Source organism: Gavialis gangeticus, unplaced genomic scaffold (assembly GCF_001723915.1).
Source record: "Gavialis gangeticus isolate Ggan-Ray unplaced genomic scaffold, GavGan_comp1, whole genome shotgun sequence".
NCBI classification, from domain to species: Eukaryota; Metazoa; Chordata; order Crocodylia; family Gavialidae; genus Gavialis; species Gavialis gangeticus.
The window spans coordinates 7,928,487-7,934,127 of record NW_017729030.1 but is presented as its reverse complement, the minus strand read 5'-3'; the positions used below and the strand labels follow the sequence as shown (position 1 = coordinate 7,934,127).

General features: G+C 53.2%; 1 protein-coding gene across 1 annotated transcript in view; it reads left to right on the top strand.

Annotated features, from left to right (window-relative positions):
• Positions 1-250: 250 nt before the first annotated feature.
• Positions 251-5,641, top strand: part of CFAP97 (cilia and flagella associated protein 97) — a 40,050-nt gene continuing 34,659 nt past the window's right edge. The window contains exon 1 of the mRNA XM_019521915.1: positions 251-320. The gene's annotated coding sequence lies outside the window, so the exon portion shown is untranslated. The remainder of the gene's footprint in view (positions 321-5,641) is intronic.

Genomic DNA, 5,641 nt, shown 5'->3' with positions numbered 1-5,641 from the left:
TGAGTATGGCGGGCCGAACTGGGCCGGGCCTCCAGCGCACAGGGCCGCAGGAACCCCCCGGAGAGCGGCACGTGCAGGCCTTGCCCCGCGAGCGGTGGGGGCGCGTGCTGGTCTCTGCTGGTGGGGGGCGCTCGCGCCGCCTGCGTCATCGCCGCCCCCGCCCCCGGTTGCTCGGGGAAGCGGGACGCGGGCGGGGAGAGCGCCGCAGCCGGGCGGGGCCTCGAGGGCCGCCTCTGGCTCCCTCCGGCTCTCCCCCTGCTCCGGGGGTCGGGCTGGGGCTGGTCCTGCTGGAGGAGGAGGAAAGGCTGCGGAAGGAGCAGGTGCGCCCGCCCGGCTCGTTGGGAGGTCACCTGAGCGGGGCAGGGAGTCTGCCTGGGAGCCAGAGAGACAGGAGCTCTGGCAGGGGGGGAAGAAGGCAGGGCTGGGTGAGCGCTAGCCTGGAGGGGCAGGCCTTGCAGGAGGTGGGCCTGGGAGCAGGGGTGGGTGAGCCTGTAGCCTGGAGAGGGGCAGAGCCCAAGCCCAGAGGGAGCAGGGTGTCAGTGGGTCGAGGCAGCACAGAGGTCTGTAGCCCAGGAAGGGCACTCGTCAGCAGGGCCTGGGAGCCCAAAGGTCTCCACTGGCCTAGGAGCAGGGCTGAGGTCTAGCGACTGCAAGTCAGGTCCTCAGCCGGAGACTGAAGGTGCTAAGCAGCTTGTAGCCCAGGAGGGACAAGGACTAGGGCTGGGAGTCCATGACCCAGGAGGCATGTGTGTTAGCACTTGAGGTGCACCCATGTATCGGTCCCATATCGTATTGGCACCAATATAAGGAAAATTGACCTAATCAGCTTTTTTTGGCTCCTATAGTTGATAAAAGCTTGTGTGGGCACAGCCACAGGACAGCACGTGAGTGGCCAGGAGCACAGCCCAGCAGCTTGGAGAGCAGCATCCGGCTGGTAAGTCTGTTGTTGGGGAAGGGACAGAGGCACAGACTGAGGCCTCTGCGGTGAGGGAGGGAGTGGGGCTGGGGGTAGGACAGGTGCTGGACAGTCGGGGTGAGGCATGCAATATAGCCACGAGTGGCTCATGGGGGGGCAGCTCTTGCTGCTGCACATACCCTAGGAGGGCATCAGGGGTGTATGTACCTAGATCTGTGCGCAGGGTGAGGATGGGCTGGGGCTGTACCAGGCTGTTTGGGGGGGCGCTGCATGCAGGGCCTGCAGTGGCGGTGCTATGAAGGGGCTATGGTGGGGAGGCTACAATCACCTCAAAATTCATCATAGCCCTTGCTCTCAGCACGGCTGTTACCTGCCTTGAGCAGGGCCCCAGCTTAGGCCTCCTACCGGGAAGAACCTGATGCAGCCCTGGCTTCAGCCCTCAGTGGCAGCCTGTGCTCACCCTGCATGTAGATCTTGAGGGAGCACACATGCCTCATGCCCTCCTGGGGTACATGTAGTGGCAAGAGCTGCCTCCCCTTTCCTGCAAGCTGCAGCTCCGTCCTGCCCTGGCTGAGCAGAGCCTGTCCCAGCCCCACTCCCTCTCTCACTGTGAGGGCTTAGACCTGCCCCCCGCCACATCCCTTCCCTCCCCCCTTGTCCCTTCCACCACAACAGCTTTACCAGCCAGATGCTGCTCTTCAAGATGCCGGCCACATATCAGCAGTCAGATCGGTGTTGGTCAATATGGCTCATTAAAAATTGGCCATCGGTATCATCCCCAGAAAGCTCTATTTGTGCACCCCTAGTTAGCACGTTGCCTGTGTGGCATGGGAGTGGGTGTTAGGGAGGATGCAGCCCATGTAATTGCTCCTTGAGGCAATGGCCATGGACACCTGTGGTCATAAGCAAGACCAGGTTTGGGAAGCCTTGGGGCAGCCTCCCTTTTCTTCAGAGATAATAACATCAATGCCTGATGGGCAAGGGAAGGGGAGATTGTCCAAGGCGAGCTACAGTTTGGCAAGGGCTGGCTGAGTGGACAGCAGGAGGCATCACAGAAACCCCTGGGTTGAGCACTTGTTACAGGCGGTTCCTGGCTAGAGGGTCTTGCCCCCTCTGCTCAGGGTTAGACCCATCACCATATTTGGGGTCAGGAAAGAATTTTACCCCATGGTCATGTGGGTACTGACTGTTTGGGGGTTTTGTCTTTCTCTCTAGCAGGGATGCCCTATACCTAGTAGCTCTTGAGCCATAGAGCATATATAGACATTTCATAGCAGCAGGACATTGGCTTTTGTTGTCCCCCTATAGTTTCCCGGGTCCTCCTTCCTCCCTTTTTTGAAGATGGGAACCACATTGGCCCTCTTTCAGTCCTCTGGTAAGGCGCTGACCTTCGGTAAGTGTTCCACGCCAGCCTCGGTGCCTTCAGCACACTCCGTGCCCAGCTCCTCTGGGCGGGTGTTAAAAAGTTTGTGCACGGCAAGATTTTTGCCTGTGGCAGGTTAGGGGATTAGGTCTGTATTGTGTGAGGGTTGATGGCAGTTTTACATGGTTTAGATTTTGGTTTGTATGGGATGGTTTGGATAGGGATGATCCTGCCTCAGGCAGGGGGTTGGACTAGATGACCTCTGGAGGTCCCTTCTAGCCCTACTTCTCTATGATTCTCCTACTCCTTCAGAAATCACCTGCAGTGGCTTTCTCTGTCTTACCCCATGCCATTTGCATTGCTCTCTGTGCCAAAAACTCAGTAGGAGCAGCACCAGCCTGGGTGACACTGAGTAGCTACGACGTGTCCATCACATGGTATCTGGGCACCCCACAAAGAAATACCTTCTAGCATCCTGATTTGCCGTGAGCATTGGTAGTGCACATGCATGCTCTCTGCAGGCCAGCTAAAATCAGTTGGAAGAGTTGCAATTTGTGCAACTGAAAATCAGTTGCAATTTGTGCTTTGATGAGCATTTCAGGGAAATGGGTGGGTGGGTGAGGCTGTTACAAAAAGGACAGCGATTCCTTTTGTGCTTCTGATATTCTGCCTGCTCTATAGTTTTTAAAGCATGTTGAGAAAAATCAGATGCTTTAAGATGTCTCTCATCTACATAGCAGCAACCATTTTGTGGCCATGTTGTAGCATTTAACTCCTCCTAGAAATTTGGCTCTGTTTTGATTCTCTTAAACAGGGCTGCCCAAGTCCTAAGTGGCTGGGGGGCTGCATGTCCCACAGGCTGCACCAGCAGGCACCACCTGGATGCTCCCCCGCTACACTACACACCCACACCTCCCAACTCTACTGCAGTGTGTGCCCACACAGACATACCCCCCACGACTGGAATAACCCCACATGGATGCTCCTTGCACCATTGCAGTGCACACCTGTGTAGGTGCTCACCTCTACCACTGCTGTGCCATACCTCCTCCTAGGGCCAGTGCAGAACACAGAAGCTGGAGGATGGAGGGGGAGCCCAAGACTTGGGTTGCTGTTGCAGCCACGGGAATAGGGGAAGTGGTGGCTGAAAAGTAGTTTAGGGGGTGCTCCTTAACCTGTCATAGGCCACCAGTTGGGCACCCCTGCTCTAAAACATGGTTCTGGTGAAGCTGGTTTCTTGTAGCATGGAAAATGTTGCTACCAAATTGTTAGTTCTTTGGTAGTGATTTGCTGCAGGGTATAACTTCATTCAGACTAGGATTTATATATGAAGGTGTGGGATAATGTTTTTCATTTCTGATGTTCAGGCTCTAAACATGAGGCATTCAAATAGTTCCATCAAATATCAACCAGGAGTCAGCCTTTCAGGTGCCATCCTGCCCTAACTTGCTAAGAAAGACTTAAGACAGTGGTTCCTGGCCTTTTTAGACTTGAGGCACCCCTTAGAAAATGCCAGTTCTTGGGGGGGGTTTAAACTAAAGAAGAATTGCTTTATTATTGTTCTGTTGTGAAGAACTCAGAAAGACTAGCACAGGGCTGAACGTTTTTAATGTTATGGATTTTTCTTTGAAATCTGTGGGTTTATCATGTGCATCACGTTTGCACGCCTACCAGTGCTAACGTTGTGTGGCATTCTTGAAAGGATCTCAAGGCACTTCAGGGTACTGTGGCACCCTGGTTTAGAATCACTGTCATACACTTTTGTGGGTGAAAGCCTACTTCAGCAGATACTTTATACCTCGCCTTGTTCTAATGTCGTTTGATATAACAGTAATATATGCTTTCGTGAAGTAGGCTTTTGCCTACAAAAGCTTATGTATTTCTGAATGAGTTAGCATTTGAGGTGCCACCCTACCCTGCCTTCTGCCTGATTTCAGACTAATGTGGGTAACTAACTCTCTGTTAAATATCAAGTGTCTGTGTTTATAATAACAATGCTGCTCAGCAGGAGAAATGTCTTAATGAACAGAAAAAACAAATAGCCAAATCTGATAGAGGTCTTCCTCAGGCCCCTGGCAACCATTACATGCAGGGCATGATTAACTTACTAATCATATGTTAAACAAAGTTCCCCCTAAGGAGTAGCAGTCCGTGAGTGTGCTGCTTTGGTCCTGTCTCCCCCTTTTGGTGCAGTTCCCTGGTAAGTGTCCCTAAGGGGAGTGAAATTGTATTAACAGTGCTGCTGTTCCCCTGCCGTCAAATTTCCAGACCTTTAGGGAGCCTGCAGACCAGGTGACCCAGCTCTGTTGCCTGGAGGTTGAGCGCCATTGAATTAGGGTAAGACAAGAGCATAAGACAGGCATGTGAAACGTGGTCTGGAGCCAAATCATCAATAGCTCTGCTCTCATTAAAAGTATATCTCATCACTTAAAGTATTTGCTGATCCCATTTGTGTTCATGGTTTTCCCTTCACTTTGAATGTCCAGATTAATGCCATTTAAGTGTGGATATCAGACTGGGGAGAAAAAAATCAGCTGATCATTTATGATTACTGAGTTTTTATCTTGTTCACCTCTGTATTCTTAAATGGCATATATTTCTAGGAGGAAATATTGGTATCTTGTCAGTACTTCCCCTCTGCTGAGCTCTTGTGTTGAAGTTTAGACAACCACAGTGTGCATCAGCGCGCGCGTGCATGTGCACACACACATGTACGTACAGATGGGGGCTGGCGCGGGCTCCGCTGGCTCTGGGGGACTGCTCTGCTCCCCAGCCCTGACACTGTGTGCCTCCTCCCACCCTGAGGGGATGTGGGGGTGTGGAGCAGTTCCCTGGAGCCTGTGCCAGCCCCAGCCCCTGTCCCACCTCAGGGAGGAGTAGCTGCCTGCCCTGAAGTTTCATAGTTTCATAGTTAGTAGGGTTGGAAGGGACCTGAGCAGATCATCAAGTCTGACCCCCTGCCATGGCAGGAAAGAGTACTGGGGTCAAACAACCCCAGCAAGGTGATTGTCTAGCCTTGTCTTAAAGACCCCCAAGGTAGGAGCCAGCACCACTTCACTTGGAAGTTGGTTCCAGGTCCTAGCCACCCTGACAGTGAAGTAGCGCCTCCTGATGTCTAATCTGAATCTACCCTCTGTGAACTTGTGACCATTATTCCTGGTCACTCCTGGTAGCACTTGGGGGAACAGGGACTTCCCAGATGCCTGCTGGTCCCCTCTGACTAGTTTGTAACAGGCCACTAGATCCCCCCTCAGCCTTCTCTTGTGGAGGCTGAACGGGTTCAGGTCCCATAGCCTCTCCTCATAGGGCCTGCCCTGCTGTCCCCGATCATGCAAGTGGCCCTCCTCTGGACCCTCTCCATG